Here is a 27,186-nt window from a genome sequence, read left to right on the forward strand (position 1 = left end):
ATGTTGGGCATTTTATAACATGTCCAATTTATATAGTTTAACTTGGTATATAAATTTTATGTCATTTTTCCTCATGTGCTTGTTAAGATGATTAACATCTTCATTTCACAGTGAAGAAACAGGGTTTATGGTTGGAAGAATAAAAGAACTAGGGTTACATCCTAAACCCTTCACCATGTGCCTCATTCATAGTCTTCACAATGGTGTTAATTTTTATAATGCAGGTGACAACTATGGGGCAAACTTGATCCCCATGGACCATTGGATAGAATCTGAGATACCCTTTATTTATTTTCTGTTTGTTCAAACGGGAAAAATTAGTCTCATAAATCTATAGCTAATTTTAACTTTCTTCCAAAATACGAAGCATGCACCATTACTAGAAATTGGATTTACATATAATCGGGATATGTATATATCTGGTTGGATCAGTGCAGATAGTTTTCTTGAATCTCCAACTGCTTTTGATTAAATTATTTATTAATGCTTTTCCCTTTAAACATCCATAGCTCTGGTCTTCCCAAAGCTCAAATGATTTTCTGCCTTTTCCATAGGTTACTGTTAGGTTCAAAGCTTCTTTGTTCTGTTTTTCAAATCTATAAGGACATTAGTAAAGACCAACGTTTGGGAAATTTGGAGAAACCAAGCTTATTTCAAAGGTAGAGTTAAGAGAATGAACTCGGAAGGTATATTATTTCATTACCAAACAGGAATTTTCAGGGAAGAAAGAGAGAGGGATAGAAATAGAGTGTAAATAGAAGAACCGAATCGTAGAATCTAAACATTTTAGAGCTTTGAGTGGAGCATCCTTTCTTCTCTTATGAAATGTCTTTAAAAATGATTTGGGGTCTTGATTGCATGTTTAGGACGTCAGAGAACTAAACTGGGGAAGGGAAATTCAGGGCCCTATTCTGCCTTTGCTGAATACTGTAGCTTTTTTCCTACGCCCGACTCCCGCCCCCCACCCCCCCATTGCTAATTATAACATTTGGAAAGATGGGGGTGGGTGGAGAGGAGGGTTTTCTTCTTTATTTTTTTTCTTGGAGAATGCTTTTCTTTCAAAGATACTGAGTTTGGAGAAGATCTTTAGACGAAGGGGTACTAGACATAAGAGTCTTTTTAAGTTCTTCTTATCCCAACATTTGAAAAGGCATTTTATTCATAAAGCTATACTTTTTTTTTTTCAAAGGAGCCATTTAATTCATTATGGAGTAGTATGAAGCTGTTGAGAGAGATATAGCAGCTTGATTCATTTGAAATCACAGGACAAATAGACTTTAAAAAGCAAATGCATCCATTTTGACACTAATTATGTGTCTTTTGCACATGCAGTATCTCATGTCACAAATTGCTCTCATTTGCTTCTCACTGCAGAATGTCTCCAAAATGAGATGAGCGGAAATGGCTGAAACAGGTGGATGTGGAACAGGTCGGGGACTTTGGTAGAGGAGGGGTGGGTTGAGAAAGAAAAAATGAAGGTGTCTTAGAAGTCACTAGAATTCATTGGGAATTCATTCAATATGATATTGACCCACGTGATAAGGTGGAACATATGGCTTCCCAAGTATTTTGTATCCTCCTTACAATCATAACAACAACATAACAGAGCCCACTGTATACCAGGCATTCTGCTAAGATTATTTGATTTATACATACTGTCTTTGAACCTTAAAATTAGCTTATGATTATATTCCCAATTTATAGAGGAAACCAAGGAGGTTGAAGAATTTATCAAAGGTATCTCTAATATGTGTGTTTTTCCCAATAGCGCCAAGTCACTAACTAATTCTGACACTAGCTGGAGATAACACCAGGTCCCACTGCTTAAGGGCTCAGTCCTCAAGACTGCCTTCCCTTCAGACGCCAGTTTCACATCCAGGCTGCACCTGTGCTTATGACCTCCTGGCTATAGATCAGGGGTCCCCACGACCCTCTCTTTGGGTTTGATTAATGTGCTAGAGCAGCTCACAGAACTCACAGAAACATTTGACTTGCTAGATTAGGGGGTTTTGATGAAAGGATATAACTCAGGAACAGCCAGAGGGAAGAGATGCGTAGGGCAAGGAGTGTGAGAAGAGGGCAGAGTCTCCAAGGTCTCCCCAGATGAGCTATTCTCTCAGCACCTCCACTTGGAAGCTAATCAAATCTTGTTGCTCAGCAGCTTTTATAGTTTACTCTGTAGCCCCTGCCTTCCCTCCCCCTTCCCAGAGGTCTCCAGATGGGACTGGAAGTTCTAACCCTCTGAGCAATTGGTCTTTCTCTTGACCAGACCCAACCTGAAGCTACCTAGGGGACTCACCCACCCCATAGTCACCTCAGGAGCATAAGCCCAAAAGGGGCTCCTTTGTAAATGGTAAAAACACTCGTATCACTCTGGAAATTCCAAGAGTTTGAGCAGCTTTATGCCAGGGACTGGGGACAAAGACCAAATATATTGCCTGTTACACCACAATATCATAAATAATACCTGGGGGACTGAAGCCCAGACAGTCTGCTTCCAGAGCCCCCAGGAGCTCTCTGGCCACCTTTGTACCTGGACCCCCCATCCTGCACTTCCCCCACCCCCACTCTCCTGGTTTGCTGCCCCTGAATTCTGTAGAATGCTTTATGACAAACAGAAAGTTTACTGAAGTCTACAGAATTAACCTGAGTTTGGCATCTTGCAATCCACTCTTGGATCTATTTAGCACAGGAGGAGAGCTTTATAAATGATGCAAGAGTTTCTTAGAGTTCTTTATAGAACAATTCAAATAGGGCTAAAAACAACCAAGAGGAGAGAGAAGTACACATTCATTTTCCCTGAATATGAACAAAAACAAAAGCATTTGCTACATGGTGTGAATTGGAGGAATCTTATATTATTGAGCTGGTGCTTGTTGCCTGATAATGGAAAAGATTAGCGTCACTTTTCTGTAACTAAGCCTGTAATGGTGTCACAGCCTATTTGATGCCAATTGGTGTTCCTGGGGTCCTTGGTATAAAGCAACCTTTGCAAATGAGTAGTCAAAACGGTTGGAATAAGGAATAAAACCAGAGAGTAAAAAATGAATAGCTAATTCAACACTTAATTTCTTTTAATTTTGAGAGTCTTACATATGTGCTGCAACTATTAATGGGTGGGATGCTGATGATAGGGGAAGAGTTTTAAACTGTAAATTTATTTTCACCTGAGCTGCAGAACTCAAACCTGGCATGCCTTACACGTAATGCAGTTTGACAGTTCATTTGAAATAAATGTGCCGATAACCCTTAAAAGTGGTAATAAAATACTCTTTGCTCTACTGTACAGATGATTAATACCACTAAAGTAATTAAATTCCATTAGGCTGAGGTTCACATACCCAAGGAATTGGTGCCAGGATTTAGCCGTTCTCTAGTGAGGACAAAAGACTAATGCCTTTTAAAGCCGCGTTTCACCAGGAAAATCCCAGGGAAGTCTATATTAACTTAGGACATCTGCTTGTTGTGATTGTTTGAGGTATTGATGCATTGGATCATTAGCAGGGTAGCGTGAACTAGTGTTTTCCTGTTGACAAGGATCTCTCACCAGGAGCTGCTAGCTTTCTGCAAGGGGAGAGAGAAAGCAAAGCAGGGCGGCCAAGTTGAGTCCTGTGAATGGCTTTGACTTACAGAATTATTGCTAACTGTATAGTCTCTGATGGTAGGAAACAGCATTTTGCCCCCAGCCATTTTTCCCAAGATCAAAGCCAAAGTAACTCTGTCTCCTGCTGTTTTGTAGCTGTAGATTCTTAAAGACTGGCATTATTGTCATCGATGAACAGTTTGCCCCCTTTCAGATGGCGGCAGTAATGACCCACGGGGGAGGCAGTGGTTAGGCAGTGCTGACAATGTGACCAGGTGCTGCAGCATAAGCGTTTCATTAAATATTGAAGCAATGGTTTTCAGTTACAGTGGCAAAAAGGGAATTTGGTCTATGTCCAAATATGTGGCTATTTTTTTCCTTCAACCTCTTCTAATCACATTATTTTTTGCATGACCTTTCTGCTGAAATTAGCTGCTGTCCCGAAAAGCATCGTGTGTAATATATCTAAGGTAATTCCGTATTCCACTTTACGTGCTAGTAATCATTCTTAATGGGTGAATGATTTATTTACCATTTTTTTCTTAAAATATGCAAACCATAAAAAAAATAAACCTTATGATTTTTTCAGTTTTCAGAGGTACCAAATGAAAGAATCCTGAAGGATTCAAGCGAAGGATAGTTTGCAGACACTGAGAACAGGATGCAAGCACATTTAAGAGTTAGTTTTTTTTTTTTTTATGTGTATCATGTGAGAAACAGTTTTAGAGCCTCAACATTCTGTTTCCATTTGGAGACCACATTAAACTTGTCTGTATAATTTGTTAAATGAATTCACAAGAGAAAAACTATGGTCATTTTGAAAGGAATGTAGCTGCCACTTCATTAGAGTGGGATCTGTTCCTCCACTTACTGTGTGTGCAAGGTAACCAACAAACTGTAACAACGGCATGGGTGTAGAGACCGTGAGTCCTCTGACAACCTGCCCTGTGATTTCCTGATCCTCTGATTCCAGAATCCTCTAAGAGAATCCGCTGATTCTTCTCTAAGAGAAACGGGACAAACCTTTATGGATAATAATCGAACACCACAGAAAACTCACTTAAAACTTTTAGAGGAAAACATGGCTCCTGTTAGAGGCTGTGAAAGGTGAACTGAGACCACAATGTACCATGAAACGAAACAAAACAAACAATACAGAAGCTCCATCTAGGAAAGAACACAGGATCTAAATATTTTCTCCCCACTTATCCCTACCTTGGAAATCCCACTTAGTGATAAATAGCTATTTTAAACTTTCAAATTTTCTGAAAAACCAAATAGAGTTTCTGCATGTTAATTGCAGTTTGCTGGGTTTCCATATTTAAATCAGCTTCCTCTCCTCCTTCAACAAAACTTTGGCACTTCCCTACCAAATATAAATATGGTTTGGATTAAGATTACCATCCATCTGAGAAACAAACCAAACTTTTATTTTCGTGGTTATTCTGTACCAACGCACCACCAGATTTGCCCCTGAGATCACCAGCACTATGTAATAATCCTCCTGAAATAAGATCCTGTTGTTAATTTTCACTCTTTTGGTTTGTTTGTATGTAGTTAGGAAGAACTGAATTAAAATGCCATTATAACCAAACCATTACTCTTCCTCTTCCTCCCTTGTCTCATCTTTATTCCTTTGCTCTTTTTCTTAAGTTCATAGATGTTAAAATGGGTGTACCTATAAGGAAAAAAAAAACTTACTGAAAAATGACTATTACCCAAATAGGATTATGTATTATGACCAGCATTAGTAAAATATAAAACAACTTTTAAAAGAGATATGAGAAAAATTTCAACCATTGAGGTTTATTGCTATCATTTCCTTCTGGTTGTGCTGTTTGGAACACTTCAGGAAATGACTGACTTCTTTTCTTTGATGAATCCTACAAAATATAGAGGTTTATGTAGAATAGAAAAAAAAATGGAAGCTGCTGTAGACAAAGCAAATAATGAAAGGAGAAGAAAACAGAGGGAGACTTGTCTAAAGATGTAACTGCTATAACAAGTTTGTTTAAACCTATCCAAGCTTAGTTGATGGTATTATCACCTAGCTAGTACTTTCATGTTGAAAATTGTCTATAGCCCAGTGACTGTTTTAAGAGATGACAATAGGGCCAAATTCTAGGGTTGTACAGTGAATACAAAAATGGATACAAATGTGTCTCTTGTCAGAACCATTCGGATAGCAGGGATAGGCAAAATAATTTCTAAAAAAAAGTTATGATATTCCTCAAAAGAATATATTTATCTATTTTCAAGTGCTAGGTAGGATATTTTCTCTGCTTCAAGAGTTTTCACAAGCAGTGTGACATCTTCAAAGTTCAGTCTAGTGCGATAGAAATATTTTTCGAGAAGTCAGTAGGCATTGAAAACTATTCCTTTCTTTTTTTATTGTAATGTGAACATTCTGTTTTGACATAATTTCCTCTTCATTTCTTCATGACAACTTGCGTGCACCATTTAAATTACTCCCCATTATTCAACTGTATTCTTTGGGCTTCTTTGAAACACATAAATATTAAGGATAGATTAATGCCAGAAAGCATGTCCAAAATGTTACTTGCAAGTCTAACATGTGATCAAGAAAGAGCTATTTTTGGTGCCTAGAAGAAAGACTGAGATTCAGTTAGGTGGGAAAGGGTAGGGATTTTTTCTTGACTAGAAAATAAATGGCCTCTGTTTAGAAAAAGATTTTATTTTAATATATTAAAGGGTTTTTTCTTCTTTAAGCTTTCTTTTTATGAGGAGATAAGAATAACTTTCACATTCTTTCATGGGATTCCTAATTTTGTGATATACAGCCTTAAAGATTCTAAAATTATCTACATTAGGAGAAATTCCTCAATTTCAGAATGTTCTATATGTTGTGAAGTGATTTAATATTATAATGTTTGTTTGTTTGTTTGTTTGTTTGTTTTGAGAGAGAGACAGAGCATGAGCAGGGGATAGGCAGAGAGAGAGAGGAGACACAGAATTCGAAGTGGGCTCCAGGCTCTTCATTATCAGCACAAAGCCCAACGCGGGGCTCAAACCCACGAACTGCTGCAAGATCATGACCTGAGTCAGACGCTTAGCTGACTGAGGCCCAGACGCTTAACCCAGGCGCCCCAGAGATTTAGTACTATAAATCAACAAACATTTATTAAGTAAGTGTAAGCACATATCCCAGGAAATACTTTGTGTAGGGCATTTGAGATCTGATCTTATGTGTTTAATTTATAGAGATTGACTGGTGGCTGCGCTCTCCTTGAGAACTCTGTATGTTCTTTTAAGGTTAAGTCATGGCTAACCCTGTATTTGGTAGAATACTGGCATCCTGTGAAAAACAACAAAGGGTTTCTATGCAAAATGGAAAACCGATGCTTTTCCCTCTTCATAAACCCTAAACTAATTTTCTAATAAAAATATTTCCATTTTAACTTTTCTCTTAGGACTGCCCCCTTTTTAGATGCTGACTTCCTTTTTAGGCTTCTGAGCTATGCAGCATTGTGAGAGAGAGCCAGAATTTGACCAGCACAGAGAGATTGCAAAGCATACTCAAGCAAAACTTAGGGTGCTAGGGTCATTAAAAATTGGGAACTTCAAAGGATTCAGTAGAATAGAGGTAGAAGAGATATTATGGACTACATATTTGTGTCCTCCCCAAATTCGTAGGTTAAGGCCCTAATCTCCAGTGGTATGGTATTAGGAGGCAGGGTCTTTGAGAAGTAATTAGATCATGAGGGTGGAGTGCTTACGGTGGGATAGGATCCCTATAAGAAGAAACAGGAGATGGGGCACCTGGGTGGCTCAGTCCGTTAAGTGTCCAACTCTTGATTTTGGCTGAGGTCATGATCTCGAGGTTCATGAGATTGAGCCCCACATGGGATTCTCTCTGTTCCTCTCTGTCTGCCCCTCCCTTGCTCATGCTCTCTGTCTCTCTCAAAATAGATAAATAAGCTTAAAAAAAAGGAAGAAATAGGAGACAGCTTGCATCCTGCCTCCGTTTCCCTCTACCTCTCCATCTCTATGTCTCTGCCACATGAGAACAAAGCAAGAAGACGACCATCTATGAACCAGGAAGAGGGTTCTTACCACAACCCAGTCTTGCTGGCACTCTGATCTCAGACGTCCCAGCCTCTAGAACTGTGAAAAATAAAGTCAGTGGGGACACAAGCATTGAAAATTCTGGTGGTATATGTAGCTGAGCCACGTGAGAATACAATGAAGGAAGGAGTAAGGGAGGAGCAAGAAATATTTGCTAAAAGTAACAATTTTCCCCTCCAGTTTCAGAGGATGAGTTGAAGGGACAATCTAGCAAAAGCAAAGGAAAAATTCAGAAATGAGTTCATGGAGCTGTGTACAGTTATACCTGAGGAGGACAGTTTTGTTTCTCCTTTCTTTAGAGCTGGCGCTTAGTGAAAGTTAAGGATGATGGACATGTTGATGTCCTACAACATAAAGAGTCTAAAATTGGCATGGAAAGCAACCTAGAACTTTCTCTTTATGTTTTGTCTTCTTCTGGGGCCTCTTTAATCATTATGGTGTCATAGAAGTAACATAGGGGAGGTGCCTGATATATTTAAGACCGAAGCATTGTTCCCAGTACTCCACATGTAGCATCTTATTTAATACTCTCAAAACCATGCCAGATAGCTCCAGTCAGTGGAACCTTGGATTTATAAGTGAGACACTCACAGTGATGACTCCTCATGAGTCACCCAAATGTCTGCTGTGTGTAGGATTTTTAATTATACTGAAAAAAGAGTCTAAATTGCTCAGTGAGGCTAATAGGCAGGGGTAGGTTCTAGATAGTGAATGCACCTGGCTAATCTTCTAACATCCACACCTTCACATGTCTTTGTTTTCTCACCACTGAGAAGTTTTGTACTTTAAATACTATTGTTTACTGTTGTATGTGTGGGGAAAATAATGCCTAGAGAAAGCCAGGGGCTAGCGATGGGAGTGAAGAAGTCTAGGAAAATTATGTCTCTTAGAAGTTCTGGGTACATTTAAAAATACAGTGCTGCATTGGGCTCTGGTTCAAATCTGTAAATGAAGAATCCACTATATGCATTGAAAAGGCAGAAGAAAAAGTGACTCACGAAGCTGTTTCAAAGAGTCAAAAGTTGTTCTTTAAATAAAAGAGGAAACTTGTGAAAATTACAGTTGGTAGAATTTATTTTAATAGCTTCATAAATGACTTAAAACCTGTACTTGTAAGATCATTAGGGATCCTAGGGAGTGGCCTAATTTTTTTCCCACTTACATTATTGCATTTCATGAGGGCAATTATATAACATTGTGGTATCTGAAAATGTAAGGATTTGAGAAAGACTGTGGTTATAGTCCTTATAATTGTCCATAGCATAATCTATTTTGAGTGTCATTTATAAATGAGGTAACTAAGGCATAAAAAAGTTAAAACAAATAAACCAAGGGCACACAAATAGCAAAGGAGAGCTGAGATAAACTTGGTTTGTCTGATTCAAATGCCTTTCCCACATCAAAATTTTTAGATAAAAACCTGAATTTATTTGCACCAGACTGGTTGAGTCATGTAACAATCAACTTACATATGACTTTTCAGAATTTTCAGCACGCTTGGATATTTACTCAAGACAGATCCCACTGGTATAAGGTCTGGGAAAGTCTTCACTGATTTGCAAATCCGTTGTAACCTGTGACACAATGTCAACTTGGCTGCCCAGTGTTAAAGGAAAAACACCCAGTGGATGTGCTGGAGACTGGTTCTGGCTCCCACAAGCAAATTTTTAGATTGTCAGGAATTTTGTAAGTCTGTTATTTAACACAGTCATGATTAAAAATTAAATTATTACACTTAACGTCAAATTAATTATATTTAAAATAAAAGGAATAGCCTTTCAAGACTCATCACTTTGTAATGACTTTATAACATTTTTACTATTGTCTGCGGTCTTGAAGTCGTTCACATCTGTTGTATTTTCATGGTGGAAATACTATATAATGGTGTGCTACTGCACATCTTTTCCCATACTCTCCATCTAGTATCATCATGTTGGTAATGTGAAATCAGCCATGGTGGAAGTACTTGCACCAGGAAAATTGGCAAATGCTACAGTCAGAGCTATTTTTTCCTCCCTGAGAACTAGCTGTTAAATATTTACTAACGCGCCTCTACCTACAGCTTTGCAAGTGTTTAATTGTGATTCTCTTGCTCATTCTTTCGATAAAATGAACCTCAACCACACTAAATGTAAGTGGCTCCAATCACTTGTTCATATTGTTTTCATAGGTTGAGAGATTAGGATTGAGGGGAGGTTTGGAGGAGCAAAACATCCTGCTCAAAACTAGTTCTAGTTAAAGGGAATGAAGCGAGGAAATCTTGGCAAACTCTCTTATTTCTAAGACACAGGTTTGCTTGGAATTTTGCCCGAATGTCACATGGAAAGAAATCGAGATTGTATTTTTTTTCGCCTATTGGGGAAATCAACACATATGTATTAAAACAGAAGGTAAAAAAGCTCATTTACAATGAATTTAACCAATTGTGGTTCTAAGGGTAAAAACTGTTCTTCTCTAAACTGCCAATGCTTAAAAACAAACGTGGGAATGAAAAGGGCACAAAACAGGCATGTAATTCAGGACAACACTTAATAGCATGTCAATAGTTTTTCAAAGGGAAATGTGAGGAGGGCAGGATCATCTTCCTAGGATTCATTCTGCCTTACCCTGGGTTCTTGGACCTTTCTAGCTCCACTAAAACACGTTTTAACATTGATGAGCTATGGGCGCAAGATAGAGAGGAAATTTTTTTTTTTTTGTCTCAGGGTGCACATTTGCAGCTTTGAAACTCTTTTACATTTTTATTCTTCATGCTGATGAGTCAGTGCAGATTTATATTACCAAGTTATTATGGGTAGTAGAGACTGTGTCTCCTTGGAAGTAATGGCATGTGATTGCTTACCCCATTACTTTCAATGGGACTCAGTCGTTGCCATCCTTAGGGACTCAATCCCATTGAAAGTAATAGTCTGAGACTGCCCACATTGTTACCGGGCTTTAAATTGGATTGAATTTATACTGATCGGTAGGGGCTAGCCACAGAAGTCTCACTTTTAAAAGATGTAGACTTGATAAAGTTTTTTGGCCAGCAGTTGAAAAGTTTAACTGCCTGCCTGGAGAAAGTATTTTTACTGTTTAAAACACTCACTCCTTAATGTTGAAGTGTTTTCACATTTAGCCTCTGAACTATTAGAGAAATTCATAACATTTCAGGAAAATTGTTTTCAAACGTTAATTCTTCCCTAACTATGCTATATTCAGGCATTTCAGGAAAGAAGACACTCTTGCTTGGATGTTAATTACTTTCTTGTTCTTAGAATAATTATATTTTTAGAACTGGAAAGAAACTTCACAGTATCACATTTTAGATGAGGAAACTGAGGTTCAAGGTAATTTGCCATGGTCAAGGTCACAAGGCAAGTTTTGTCCCAGAGTGAAGATAGTACAGTTCTACTTAGGATTACCCAATCCCATTTAAATCTTTGGAATTAGTCTAATTTTATACTTAGATAATATACTATATTATTTCCGGATATATTATACATTGCTGTTTACACTTAAATAATAACATGTTTTAATTTTTCTTCATAAAACAAACATTTGCAGATCCTGTAAGTATAAAGTACCTTTCAGGTGAAAACACTCACTGTTGGGGTTGGTGGGAGGTATTACATAGGAGGCTGTATAAAATGGTGCTCGAAAATTGCTCCACATTTTACCTTTTGTCTAACTTGGCTCCTGTTATTTGTATCATAGTCTGGAAATGCAGCACATAGTTTTTCGATTTCTGCTCTGTTATTAGATTGTTAAAAATGCCCAGTCTTGGTGTGTTGCCATAAAAAAAAAAGTTTTGTTGTAACTTCAGTTAAATTAGCAAAGTGTTGGGTGCCTGCCTGGGTGGCTCAGTTGGTTAAGTGTCTGACTTGTGGTTGGGGCTCTGGTCATGATCTCACAGTTCATGAGTTTGAGCCCTGCATTGGGCTCTGGCTAACAGTGCAGAGCTTGCTTGGGATTCTCTCTCCCTCTCTCTCTGCCTCTCTCTCTCTCTCTCTCTCTCTCTTTCTCAAAAATAATAAATAAACATTAAAAAAATAGCAAAGTGTTATTTTACATTTGGTTAATATTACAACTAAAACATAGATATACCTTGATATATATAGCAAAAATAATAGTTAATAAAATCATTAAATATTCAGTTTTCACCTTATCATGAAGGCTAATCATTTGTGAGTTGTTGCAAAGACCTTCATCTTCATTAGCAGTGCCAATAGTTGAAAGTATTGGCCAGTCCTAGATGTTCTTGTAAAAGAATTCAATGCTTTGTCAATTATGTAATGAAAATGAGGGAGATATTAGCTTTGAAAATAATAACATAACCAAAAATTTAATTTATTATTTTACTGTCAATATTAGTGTTGACATATAGATTTTGACCACCTGCATATGTGCATAGTGCTTATCTAACTAATATTTGGATAGACAATTGAATTATAAACATATTAGTTATGTTACTCTGAGACTCTGGTGTAGTATGAGGGTGTAAATGTGGGTATTCTCTACAATCTCTTATATTTCTAGAGTCGATGATTATGTGATTTCAAAACTATAATTTTCAGTTGTAGCATCTAATTGTCTTTTTTAGTGTACAAGCATACTTTATCCTACAATGTTGTCTTAGTTATTTTTAAAAAGTAAACTATCATACCAAAAGAAAAAAAAACCCACAGCATATTAATCTGGGTATTTAGAAGTCAGAGAGAGTAGTAGCTACCCTTGGAATAGGGGAGGTGGTGGTGATAGTGGCTGACAGGTGAGGAGCATGGGGAGCTTCTGAATGCTGATAATGTTCTGTTTCTTGATCTGAGTGCTGGTTATACAATTGTATTTGGTTCGTGAATATTCATCAAGTTGTATACTTTCTGTATGTATATACTTGAATAAAAAGTTTACAAATGACATTCAAATATAAGGACTATGGTCAATTTATGTTTAAAAATCCGATATTTCAAGAGACTTACCTTATTTTTTTAAGTTTATTTATTTATTTTTGAAAGAGGGAGAAATTGCGAGTGGAGGATGGGCAGAGGGAAAGAGAGAATCCCAAGCAGGCGCCACACTGTCAGCAGGCTCGAACCCATGAATTGTGAGATCGTGACCTGAACCAGTATCAAGAGTTGTACGCTTAACTGACTGAGCCACCCAGGCCCCCTGAGATTTACCTTCTTTAAAAAATCCCTCCTAGGGTTTTTTTGTTTATATGTTATTCTGTAATAGTAGAAGACAGAGGTCAACATACTATGTCCTCTGGGCCAACCTGGTTCTCCACCTGTTTTTCTCTAGCCTGTGAGTGAAGATTGGTTCTTACATTTTTAAGTGATTGAAACAAAATCAAAATAAGGATATTTAATTACACATGGAAATGATATGAGGTTCAAATTGCAGTGTCCAAAAATAAAGTTTTATTGGAATGCAGCCACATTCATTCATTTCTGTATTATCCGCTCTTTTTTGTTGTCTGTTCTACTGCATTACAGCTGCTTCGCCTCACAATGGCAGTTTAGTCGTTGTAACAGAGATCGTAGGATCTGCAAACCTAAAATATTTACTATCTCAACTTTTAAGAAAAAGTTTACTGGGGGGGCACCTGGGTGGCTCAGTCGGTGAAGCGTCTGACTTCAGCTGAGATCATGATCTTGCGGTTTGTGAGGTTGAGCCCCGTGTCAGGCTCTGTGCTGACAGCTCAGAGCCTGAAGACTGCTTTTGATTCTGTGTCTCCCTCTTTCTCTGCCCCTCCCCTTTCACTTTGTCTTTCTCTATAAAAAATAAGTAAATATATTTTTTTAACTTAAAAGAAAAAAAGAAAACGTTTACTGGGGCACCTGGGTGGCTCAGTTGATTAAGCGACTGACTTCGGCTCAGGTCATGATCTCACGGTTCCTGAGTCTGAGCCCCGCGTTGGGCTCTGTGTTGACAGCTCAGAGCCTGAAGCCTGCTTTAGACTCTGACTCTCTCTCTCTCTCTCTCTCTCTCTCTCTCTCTGTCTCTGTCTCTCTGTACCTCCCCTGCTCGCACTCTGTTTCTTTCTCAAAAATAAAGAAACATTTAAAAAAAGAAAAAAAAAAAGAAAAAGTTTACTGACTCAGGGAAAGGGTCAGCCTAGGTGTCAAAGGTAGATTAATACTATTACAATCTAAATGGTGTATGAAATTATGATATCAGCTAACTCAGATATTATCCATACTCACTCAGATAGTTCTTTTTGCAGCCTACATTCGGTGTTCATCATCCTATACATGAGTGGGAAAAGCAAAAGCAGCACAGCCAGCAACTGCATTGAAAAAATATTTTCTCTGAGGTATTGCTACTTTCCCTCATTCCTTTATCATACCAGATTTCACCACCATCATTGCAACATTCCTGCAGACACAATCAGAGTGCTTAGGCTGGTAATCTGGTTAATATTTTGCAACTGTGGGGGAGAAAAACTTTTTCTTCTTCATGTCTAGGTTCTTTGGCTGGCCTAATAATTAAATTGACATAAAAGAGATTAGCAGGAGAAGAACAAATTTAATTTTTTATGTATGGGAGCCCCACAAAATCATGAGAGGCTCTCAGTCATTCATTCAATTGAGGCATATACGCCATCTGGAGCTAAGAAGAAGAGGGTAAATGTCTGAGACTTCAAAGGGAAGGAAGACAATTCTTGGAAGATGGGAAGAGCAAATGTTTGGTAAACAAATGTTTGCTATGCCACAGATTAGTCTTTCTGATACAAAAAAAAAAAAGGCTATCTCTTATAATAGGTCTCTTCTTGGCATAGGCCCCCTATCTCAATCCTTTTAGGCAGTTAAAGGAAAGGTAAAAAGCTCTTTTTGAGTCTGTTGAGCTTTGTCTTCAGCCCAGAGTAATCCATATGCCAAAATGGCATGTTCTGGGATTGCCTGCCCTGAACCCCCATCACAATCTTCAGTAGGAATGACACCTGCCTTTGTCTTCAAGAAGTGAGGTGTTATTTACCACAAGCATTTTTTTTAAGTTTATTTATTTTTTAATGGGGGGGTGAGAGAGGGAGAGAGAGAGAATCCCAAGGTGGCAGAGCAGAGCCCTAGGCCATTTGATCTCATGAACGATGAGATCATGACCTGAGCCAAGATCAAGAGTCGGAAACTTAACTTAGCCACTCAGGTGCCCCTACCACAAGTATTTTTGACCCTCAAATATTTGTTGAACGTTTCTTTACTTAATTATTTGTGTTTTTAGGGACATTTTTTTCAACTGGTATTAGCCATGTTTTGAAAGTCACACACACACACACACACACACACACACACACACACACACACACACAGGTGTCCATGTAGCCCTGTAGGCAATTGTTCATATATCATATCTCCTTGATCTAATATACACTTAAAGTTTCCTCACAATGGTCAAAGGTAGCAACCTAACTAATATTGATTGTCCTGTTGATGATAAGAATCTTTTTGAGAAATAGAGAGCCGTGAGTGCTCAAATACAGCTACGGCCTGAGGAAGTCAAACATCATAAGGTGCCAGAAGCTGGAGTACCTTTGTTTGCTACAAACAAAGCAAACTTTTATGCAGCGTGGTGAGAGGGTGAGAAGGAGCTTGCAGTTCTCACCCATCTAAAACAGGGAAATTGGTAAACCAAGCACCCCGAACTGGAGCTGAGCCATGATTCTTTAAGTCCTTCTCCTTTTATTTTTTCTCCCATGTATTCCATATACACACATGGAATGAGGGCCTGTGGCCATTGGATAATCTGAAGGTGGCCACTGTGCACAGGAGAATATGGGTGACAGCGTGTTTTGTGATGTTACAAGCATGGTCTCTGTAGCTGGAGTCTCAGGATTCAAACCCAGCTCTGCTACTTGCTGGCTGTATGTTCCTGGACAGGCAACACATCCATCTGCTCAGTACTTCCATTCCATTATCTTCAAGACAGTGGTTAAATGAGTTAATGGAAGTGCTTTGAAAGGTGCTCAGTTAATATCATCTATTATTGTTTCACAGTCATATCTCAGAAGCTAGAGAAGAGTCCTCAATAGGATACTGGAGGCCAGTTTAGCAATAAAGCGGCATCATGATGTATGAAATAACCCTGAACAGAGTTTTTATTTTATCTGAAACTCAACTATTTTCCACCATCTAAAATAAAATTGTTTGTCTTTGTGGATAACATTATGCTCAGAATTTTCAGTCTGAAATATTTAGACCTTACTCAACATCTTGTATTTCCTCATTAATGGAACAAATAGCTACTGAGTACAGGTACTGTGCCAGGCCCTGGGGATACATCAGTGAGGAAGACTCACATAGTTCTAGAGGGGAAGAGAACAGGCAAACAAAAGCAAATAAAACATCTGTGAAAGGAAGAAGCATGGTGTTCAAGTGCTGAGAGTGAAAAAGTGAGTGTTGACCTCGAGATGTGCAAGAAGAAATACCCTATTGACAGGGTGGTCAGAGCCAGCAGGGGAAACTCTTTGAGGGATAATTAAGCCTAGATTTGAAGGTTAAAAGGAAGCTGCTAGGCTGACTCTGGAAAGGAGAGGGTTCCAGGCATACTGCACAGCAGAAGTCTTGCGTTAGAAACTGTGTGTCCTGTTGAGAAGAACCCAAAGGGAGTTGAAAGTTGGTTCACAGGGTGGAGACGGGAAATGATGATAGGAGTGGGGGATAGACCAGGGAAAGATGTTGAAGGTCGGGATGCAATCTGATTTCTGGTGTGCTTCAAGGAGGTCCAACTGGCTGCTGTGAGGAGAATTGTGGTCAAGGGTGGAACTCAGGATTACAGTTAGAAGGCTGACCAAGTGGTTCCCATGGTTCCTGTTTACAGCAGGAGGACCCTTGACATGTTCGTGCATGTGTGCATTGGGGTAAGCAGTGGCTGGGAGCGCATATATGTCATGATCCTCAGTAAATCATTCAGGGAATTAAAAATCTGTACCACTGTGAATGAGGCAATGAGCTTATATAGAATATATATCTAAAATAAATATTATGAGCCACATATTCATATGGCCTTATAAAAGATGAAATGTTTTAAATTTAAAATTCTATGATCTCAATGTGAATACAGTTTAGGATTATTATTTAGCTTGTTAATAATATTTACTTTCATGTTTTTAAAAATCATTTCCAGGGAAAGAAAGTATTTATTTGGTCCCACCAAACCTGTATTTCCATTAAAAAAAAAAAAGACCTTCTTTGTTTTCTTTATGTACGTGAAAATTCACATTAATAAGCATAAAGGTGAGATTTTAAAATGTAACAGGGATAGTTGTTACTGAAATGAACGTTGGGGAGACCTGGGTGAAAACGGCCCAGGTGGAAACACCTTAGCTATATTCTGCTCAGGCTGTATGATTCTATTGAAATTTCAGGTCTCTCTGGGGTTTGTTTCCAATCAGCCTCCTGGCTTAGAAACTCATGATGTGAATTTTTGATGGCAAAATTAGAAAATAAAGTGCCCTTCTCTTTTAAAAATAAATTTTGAATTCAAGAAGTGATCTGGCTAGACACTTGTATAAACTAACTTTACATTCGTGATAAATGAATATAACGTGGACAAGAAGTTTCACCTGGTTTCTCATTAATATGATTATATCCTGAGTTGGTGATGAGGTGGGACAGGTTTTGAACTTGCCTAGTCTAACTAATTTATTCCAGAATGAGAACCAATTCAAGTGCATCCACATGAGAGCCTGCCATGCCATCTAGGAAAACTGCGTGATTACCCTGAAATAGCCCCTTACCTTAGGAATGGGGTACAGATTCCAATGTGAGTCAAGTTATTCAACCTGGAGTTAGCTGTCCCCCAGCCCCTCCCTCCTTTGTCCAGGGCTAATGCAGACAAATGCTCTAATCCGCCCATCCTGAGGCTGGCAGTTTGCCAGCTGCAGGGACATTAGCTCCTCATTAGCACCTTGTCATCTGCCCACAAATCCACATCCTACCCAGGACAAAACATAGAGTGGTCTGGCTCATTTGAAGCTTTGACCACTGAAAGAAGGAATGACAGTCCATGGGGTTTCTTATGGTTTTATGAGTTAGGAGTAAAAGAGAAATTCATATGTTATTTAGGATCAAGAGATTAATGGGCATGTTGATCAACAAATCATTTAATTATGTGAGATATTTCTTGGTACACTTTTTATAAATTCAGATTCCAGCACTGACCCCTTGTATCCAAATCAATTAGAGATAGTCTTTTCTTTTTCCTCTAGAATATCGTCTTTGTTGTTGTTGATGATGACCTCGGTTTTTTGACAAGGTAGCATTTCAAAGTTGCAGAGTAACAAAAAGGAGAGATACATGTTCTGAGAAGTAATTCTGAGATGTTGTGGGCAAACAGAAGAGTTTAGGTTGTTCTAAAATTCTTTGTAGGGGAGCCTGGATGGCTCAGTAGGTTAAGTCGGTTAAGTCGACTCAGGTCAAGATCTCACAGCTTGTGAGTCTGAGGCCCACGTTGTGCTCAGTGCTGACAGCTCAGAGCCTGGAGCCTGCTTCAGATCCTGTGTCTCCCTGTCCCTCTCTCTGCCCCTTCCCCACTCGTCCTCTGTCTCTCACAAATAAATAAACATTAAAAACAATTCTTTGCAATATTGAATAGGTAAAGACCATTTGATAAAGAAGCAATTCCATTAACAGCAACCCTTGCCCTTGTTTTTTCTTTTTGTTTTTGTTTTTTTGTCCACAGATCCTGTGTCAGTCAATCTGTAGTTGTAAAATGTGTATATCTGAACATGTGCATCAGTAGAAGCTTTGCAGATAAATATTCCCAAATCTGTCTTTGTGGTCATTTCAGCCACCTGTGCCATCAATTTTGGTCACCACATAAATTAATCCTCTGGAATCAACGCACAGCTAACTGAAAACAAGACTTGAGAATTTCTAATTGAGTGTCTTGCATTGGAATTTGTCCCTGGGTATAGAATGGCTGGGAAACATCTTTGTTTAGATGTCAGGTTTTCACCTTTATTTCCACCCCACACAATATCTGAGAATTAGGCAATTAGGAAAGTAACGGTTAGTTGTTATATTTTGTAATATCCAAGTTAGTTTAAATTCTGGCCTGCAAGCAAGCTTAGTTTCTTTTAGGACTGATCTGATTTCAGTAGTTTGGATGTATGTTAGTCTGTGCTTTCAGACCCAATAATATAAAGTTGATCCTATAAGAAATGATGAGGTTGGTCAGTGTCTCCAAACAAGCAGCTTGCTTTGTTGGGATGGAAATTTTAAGGGTTGTATTATCTTTCTAAGATGGCCTCATACCTTGCAGATCACCACAAGATTTTAGGGTGCATAACATTCATTTGGGATATGGAGTGTTGAAGATGGGAAGATGTCACATTTTCAGAAAGGAGCTAACTCTTCAAATATATTGTTTCCATCTCTGAAAATATTCAGACGGGAAAAATAAACCTGTCAGTTGAGATAGTTTTATTTTCCCTCCTAGATACCAAAAGGCTGCCTCTAATCACTACTTAAACTCACTTCCAGCTCTGTGTAATCCATAAGGCTCCACGACTCTTACCTAATGTTCAGGATTTGCCCTGTGTATGTGTGTAAGTATAAAAGCGTGTGTGTAGAGATAGGTTCTGTATTGGTACCTGTCCTATCTCTTTCTATTTTGCATAGTGTTTTTATGCTGACAGATCAAACCCAAGCCTCTGACTGTATGAGTCTCTAACTGCAGCTGCTATCTGAGTTCCTTTTGGACATAGTCCATTAATCTATGGCACAAATTATGTTTTAATAAAATATATTTTTCCAAAATTAATTAAAAAATAATTTCATGACATGTATCAGGTTCACTGAATAAATGATGGTTATGTGATAACCAACAGCATCCAAACAAAATCTAGTCCTCAGATGTTTAACTGTATTGTTTTTCTACAGGCACAGATTCTTTGGTATCAAACTTTGAAAGAATATTATGATCCGGTTATCTAGTTTCTGTTTCAGTAAATATATTGACAAGAAAACCAAAATATATAGCATTCACAATCCGGGCTTTCAAATTCAGAAGTATAGTTATCACAAACATACCTCACAACTCAGCAATGCATAAAAAGTGTTTAAATAATAGATCGAGATGACAGATGTCATAAACATATATGAAATGGATATAGTCAAACCTGGCAAATTTTGAGATGTGGTTTCAATCACAGTATTTTTTGTTGATTTTTATATATGATACGAGGCAATTTTGAATTAAGGCAGGTGTCACCTTTAATTTATTGTCAGGTGGAAAGCACACTTATTTTGTACTCTAAGGATTTATTCAACTTAACTCTGTAATTGCTAGCAATATACAAGCTCATTATATCACAATTTAGTATATTTGATGCCAGCTGTTATGGAGTTAATGGTAAAGTCGAAAGAAATGACATAAAACACACTCTCCTGTTTAGTGCAACCATCATAATATTACCATTAAAAATCGCCAGTCGGCCTGGGTGTTCACTTTAGTATTGTTTCTAATGTCATAAGTGAAAAAATAAGAATTTTTTTCATCAAGTGTTGCATTTGATATTTTGCTGAACATTAAACTTTTAGTCTCTCTTTAACATCTGAAAAACCTCTTGCACCTACTTGCTTTTTCCGAAAGTTATTTTTAGCAAAGCTGCAGTTTAAAAACCTATTTTCTCTTCATTGGAATGGAGTTTGAGAGGTGTCTGTATAAAAACTAAGAAGCAAATAGGCTTTTAATTGGGTTATGTGCCACTCAGTATTTTTTCCTCCTGGATGTAAGTTGATTATTTCCTACTTATATTTTAATAGAGCCTGTGTTTCTTAGGGGAACAATTTCGAGATAAAAACAGTATAACAACTCAATAGGAATGCAGCAGCAAAATTCTAAGATTAGGGAAAAAAGATTTTCCCATATTATAAGGAATTATGTGTATATATATTATTTATAAGATATTTATTTATACTGTTAATAGCTACAATGATTACTATGATAATTTTCACAATTCTGAACAACGTATCGGTCATTACACTCTATAGCATCCCCATATAAAGCTAGTGGTATATTTGTGTCACCTTTGGTACACATGTAAAATTGATCATTGTAGCCAAATTTCTTAATTTGGGATCATGTAGCTTCTTTTTTTCTAAATATAGTATTTCATATGTGCACAAAAGGCGACATTTCAGGTATTCTTAAAATTGAACAGATGTTAAAATAAGAAATAAGATGACATACTACATTTTTAATTCTAGGAATACTTAAAAATATTCCCCCACCCTCTTGTTACCTGATATATTTAAGCCAATAATCATACCCATTTTGTGAATTTGTGTATTTAACTTGGGAAAACTCACTCTTCTTCACTGACACATAAAAAGAGAAAATGCATTTCTAGGAAACAATCCACTTGTAATTTAGTCCAGCTATTTTCAGTACTTAACTTTTGTGTTTTTTCCTTAAGTTCACCATGATATGACATTTCATTATTAGAGTTTTTTTTTTAAATAGTCACTCATCAGATATTAAAGGATGCAATTGGTTTCAGTTCAGGCAGGTTTTAACTGCGTTTTAATTAGCTTAAAACATATGCTTCCATTTATCGTATTACGTGGAGTACATCCTATTCCATTTAGCTGAGTATTGAGGACTATTGTACAATATTGTGCTCAGGCTAAAACAATGAAATACTAATTGGATCCAGTAAAATAACTGTAACATTTCCGATTCCTATTAGGCAGGTTACGTAAATTAGGCTAATATAAAATGGTGCTTAATAGAATTGCAAATATGGTGTGATGATACATTCAGACAGGAAAGATAGTGAAAGGGGATTTTGGAGGAAATCAAATACATTTGCATTACAATAAAACATTTCCTGCTGTGAGGGCTCTAGCAATGCTGGAAAAAACAACACTCCAGCACCACTCCCTCTTATTTACATAGGAATGCCATCTCTACCTCTTTCAGCTCCTAGGAACAGTTGTCTGTCTGTAACAGAGAATAACGTGCAGTGCAGTTTTAAGACTGTTGATGAATATAGTCTTTTTATTATTTCATTGGGCATCACATCTGAGATCTTTATACTGCAATGAGGGAACATTTCTCTTCATGTACAGTATGTCTTTTTATGATGAGAATGTGCTTTCCAGGCTTGAAAAACTGACTGCAATCATTGCATTGGATTGATATCTCCTATTTGAGCTACTAAGTGTCTTGTGTTTATTTCCTTCTCTTCTTTTAATTACTAGCCACTGGAGTGGATAGCTGTGACATTTCTGTATACTTTAATTATCCTAAAATGGATTAGACAAGAAGGTCAGGGTATTCCTTTCCTTCAATGTCTTGCCCTCCTCGGACTTTGCTGTGAGCTTGAATAACAGCCATGTGTATTATTTTAAATAAAGAAATTCGAGAAACTGACAACAGGATGGGAGAAAGGTAAAATGATCCTTTTTCTAAAAATCCTTCTAAGCCAACACTAATTTTGTCTTTGTTCATTAGCAGTCCCCATGGTGAGTTTCTTCTCTGTTTTTGAGGAATCCAGAGCACTTTCTGGGCTGAAAGGTGTTCCGGGGAGATTTTTGAAGCTGTCCCTCAAAGGAAAAGTTGCCCAATGAAGTGGGGAAAGGACTACATTTTTCCCTTGCAAATACACTGATAAAAGAGCTTTATGCTGAACTCACAAGCACCCTTGAACCTTTCAGTTTGCTCCCAGCGTTCAGATCCCAGTGTTTCTGTGAAATGGCAGAGAGAGAGAGAAGACCATTCTAGGGCCTAGCATGCAAATGAGCAAACCACGTAAAGGAAAAGAAAATTTAAATCTCATCTATTGTATTCTAAGCAGGTTGCTAGCAAGCCTTTGTGGAGCTGGTGTAAAAATGAATCTCATCTTCTTCCTGCCATGAAAACTAAAAACATACTTTATTTCCTCACTCACATCAGCAATTTTTATGCAGTTTTATCTTCAAAAAGGTTTTGTTTTTCCTAGGCATTTAGTGTGTAACATTTTCATTCATGATACAAATTATTTTGTCTGCTTCTGTGCTTCTGATTTAGACCTTAATCTCCCTGAGATCTTTAGTTGTGGAATTTGTCACTTTATTTATATTCACAGGTAGCTCTCCCCCTCCTTTAAAAAGTGTTGGAATTAATACTGTTTGCTCAAAGGAACAGCAATTTTTAGAAGGTACTGTATCGTATGGAGCATGCTTTCCTAGTGAAGCAAAGCAAGTTAAAATCCTCTAGCTTCAAATTCCCTTCTCTTTCAGATTTCAGCTGTGAAGAAAAGGATTTTCATCTAGATGTAAAAGATGGTAATTGTACAATAAGGGAAAGGTTCTGGCCAATAGAAACGTGCCTGGGGGATGTGAAAAGAAGAGCAAAGAAATAATCATCAGGCCCTGCAGGCTGGACTTATGGGAAAGGAATGCTTGACAACCCACATGAAGCAAAATGGTCAGTCAGCTAGTCAACTTTGTCCACCAAGCCAAATAATCCGTTTGGCTAGTTCCCTGACCCCATTCCCACCTCCCACTGTATTTACTAAAGAAAATTAAGCTGATTTGTTTCAGCCTCATTTCATATAGAGAGTGTGTTAATCCTTAGATCTATGTGTTTGTTTACCTATTTACCATTATTTTCTTTTCCCCTGTCAGTTTTCTAAAAATTGGGATACACTATAATTTCATGTCAGGTAGGTAGAGGTTGAGGAGCCAATCCATTGCCCACGGAAGATCTCTGCTCTCAAATAAGCCTTTTTAAAAAACAACAACAACAACAAAAAACTTACTTTGAGATAATTATTGATTCATGGAAGTTGCAAAACGGATAGAGAGGTGCCATGTGTCCTTTGCTCAGTTCCCTCCCCTGGTAACCTCTGACATAATTATATATGGTAGGGTATCGATACCAGGAAAATGAGATTGATACCATTCATGACCTTGCTCAGATTTTACATGCATTCATTTGTGTATTTGTGTGTGTGTGTGTGTGTAGTTCTAAGCAATTGTATCAAATAACTTTTTTTTTGTTTTTAGCCTAGTCATGTTTTGTAAAGAAATAGCTAAGTAACTTAAACAACTGATGATGTTTTACTAAATCTCTCATTATTTCAACATTAAATGGTAGCCAAAACTAAATCTTGTTGCTTTGGTTGCTTTGTAGTTTGATAAGTGAACTCTTCATAGACACAGGAACATAATATATGTATATTATATTCAATAATATAATATATTATTATATATTATATATATATATAATATATATATATATATATCATTGAATAATATATATTCAATGATTATTGAATATAATCAAAAGAAAAGCCCGGATCGGTAATTAATATGATTTTTATCACAACTGGGACATTAACGTTTAATTATCTCTAGAATTATAATTTTTAACCTTTCACATACATACACATGTGCATACATACAGCTAGAAGCTTGCTGTATATACAACCCTACTTTTGTCTCGTTGATCATTACTTATGTGTGTGCATACATACACTTAACTACAGACTCTAATTGCCTTATAGAGTACAAATGCCTTAAATCAGGGGTCAGCAATCTATCTGAAAAGAGTCAGATAGGAACTATTTTAGACTTTGCAGGCCGGTGTCTGTTAAAAGTTCTGAACTCTGTCCTTGTAGTAGGAAAGCAGCCACAGAGGATACATAAACGAATGAACTTGGCTACATTACCATAAAACTTTATTTATGGGCACTGAAATTTGAATTTCACATAATTTCATGTATCACAAAACGTTATTTTTGTTTTGATTTTTATTCCAACATTTAAAAATGTAAAAATTATTCTCAATTCACAGGCCTTACAAAAACAGTCCGTGGGCTGGATTTGGCCAGCAGGCTGTAGTTTTCTGACCCTGGAGCTGCACAATATATGGAATTTGGGGTCATGTTTTCGTGGGTGTGTGCACATGCAAAAGTTTTCTCCATTATAATCTCTAATTTTATTCTCATCGCCACTTGAGAAGCCACAGACAAGTTATAGGGAAGGAGCAGTTATGTTAACATGAAAGAAGGCTCATAATAATGTAGTCCAGTAGCAATAGCTTCCTTTTTTCCCTCTTTCTGTCTTTCTCTTTCATCTTTCTTTCTTTCTTTCTTTCTTTCTTTCTTTCTTTCTTTCTTTCTTTCTTTCTTCCTTTCTTTCTTCCTTTCTGTAGTTTACCATCGCATTAAAAGGAACAACGCAAGTTTTTAATTTTTTTCCTATTTTCTTGTCATGGATATATTAGCAGTACATGATGCATACTAATTATAAAGTTGGCTGTAACAAGAGTTCCTCTTGTGAATCCATTTAAGAACTGATTGTTTACTATCTTTTTCTGTAAGTATAAAATTTTAATTATGCCACTGACAGGAACTGTGCGTGATACAGTGCTCTACATTTATCACTGGGAGAGGGCCAGTTGCAGAGCTGTTTGACTTTGGAGAAATCCTGATGCGTTTGCAATGTTGAGCAGCAGGTGCCACATTATTATGTACAGAAAAGCAATTAGGAAGCATATTGGATGAATGGGGAGTGCATTAATATTAGCAAGTACATTTGTCAGTGGTTTTGATGCGAGTCTTTTTCTTTCCTTTATGCAACATTAAGATTGTGGCTCTCATAAATTCTCCCCTTAAATTGCCATCTGTTCCCTTGTCAGGCAGTAGTGAGGTAGAGAAAAGTTTTCTTGACAAAATGAAAGGAATTTCTTTTATTTAAAGTAGAAGCAAAAGAGCCTATAGAAAGTTGCAGAATTGTAGGTTGTACAGTTCAGCTTTGCGTGTGTTAAGTAATTACCTTTGAATGTAACATTAACTGTGGAAACCCTTTGATTTTTACAAGTTGCTATTTTTTTTCCAGTCATTTCATGTATTTTAAAATTCAATAGGAAAGAGTTATAATTAGATTAACGCAGTGACAGCCAGCAATTGGCCACTGGATTAGGGAGTTTGAGGAAGAAACTGCTGATTTTTTATTGCGATGCATCTTTTCCATTTTGCTGGCCCAGGGCCATGTTCCCATCCTGAAAGGATTTAAGATTAATCACTAGCATGTCACCCCTCTTTAACTCCAGACTATTTCTGAAATAAGCAGCACTCAATACAATAACAATTGAAAGAGATTCTCTGCACACCATGTACTATAACAACTGGATATTATCTTCATGACAAACTCTGATGGATAATTATTGTTAAATTTTCCAAAATCTTCATGAACTGAAAAAGCAAAGTGAATAAGTGACTTTGGTTAATTGAGTTTTCTAGTTAATCGAAAGGTAATATAATTCCTTTAACTCCAGCTACCTTAATTGAAATGTTTTTTCTTGAATGCATTTGTTTACTTTTTAACTAGTAATAGAGTGTGTACAATATCATTAAATATATGCTTTTATGTACTTCCTCATCATTTATTATCTTCAGCATTTTCAGAAAGGCCTTAGAAAGAGGGAAGAATTAGGCTAAATTTGTACCTAGCCTAGAGCATAACCTAATTTAAAAATTGGTTGGTGTTGTCAACATACCTTTTTCTTCTTTTTCCAAAATTCTTTTTTTTTAAGTTTATTTTATTTATTTTGAGAGAGAGAAAGAGCACACATGCGCACAGGAGATGGGGAGAGAGGGAGAGATAGGGAATCCCAATCCACACTGACAGTACAGAGTCTGACTCGGGGCTCCAACTCAGGAACCATGAGATCATGACCTGAGCCAAAATCAAGAGTCAGACGCTTAAGGGACTGAACCACCCAGGTGTCCCCCCAGTCCAAATTATTTTCCAAAGGAAATCAAGCTAGCATATTTTCTGGTTGAGTTAATTATCTCATTGATTATAAGCATAGAAAACAGGGAGCTTTTTTAAGTAACATAAGGATTCTCTCAGGTCTGTACCTTGCTATTTGTAGTGTCCTCACCACCTCCACCTGTTGACAGGTGAGGTCTTATAATTTCTTTCCCTCTGTGTTCTTGGAGTAACTAAGGTCAGGGGAACTAACGATTTGTGACCCCAGCTCACATGAAATTAATATAATAATTAATGCTTGTTTACTGTATTCACTAAAACAAGGCTATGTATTTTGTCCACTGGTCGGCTGCTCCTTCCATGCAGGTAAGTCTTGTTTAAAAGCAAATGTTTAGGGGTACCTGGGTGGCTCTTGATTTCCTCTCAGGTCATGATCTCACAGTTTCTGGGATTGAGCCCCACATCGTGGTCTGGTAAGAGCCTGGAGCCTGCTTGAGATTCTCTCTCTCTTCCCCTCGCCTGCTCTCTTTCACGTGTATGTGTGTGCATACTCTCTATCTCAAAATAAATAAACAAACATTAAAAAAAGCAAATGTTTCAATACCAGTCTTTGTTGGTGAGCAAGGCCTCAGAGTTAGTGTATTAATCTGGATCTTCAGAGCTAGTGTCCTTAAGTTCTTTCTTTCTTTCTTTCTTCTTTCTTTCTTTCTTTCTTTCTTTCTTTCTTTCTTTCTTTCATGTTTATTTTTGAGAGACAGAGACAGACATGGGTGGGGGAGGGGCAAAGAAAGAGGCACAGAATCTGAAACAGGTTCCAGGTTCTGAGCTGTC

The 27,186-nt window shown here is 37.4% G+C and overlaps 1 long non-coding RNA gene across 2 annotated transcripts in view; it reads left to right on the forward strand.

The window, feature by feature from the left end:
* LOC106976764 (uncharacterized) overlaps nucleotides 1-27,186 on the forward strand; it is a 593,570-nt gene that overhangs the window by 77,176 nt on the left and 489,208 nt on the right. The window lies entirely within an intron of this gene.

The sequence above is a fragment of the Acinonyx jubatus genome, chromosome A3 (assembly GCF_027475565.1).
Source record: "Acinonyx jubatus isolate Ajub_Pintada_27869175 chromosome A3, VMU_Ajub_asm_v1.0, whole genome shotgun sequence".
NCBI lineage: Eukaryota > Metazoa > Chordata > Mammalia > Carnivora > Felidae > Acinonyx > Acinonyx jubatus.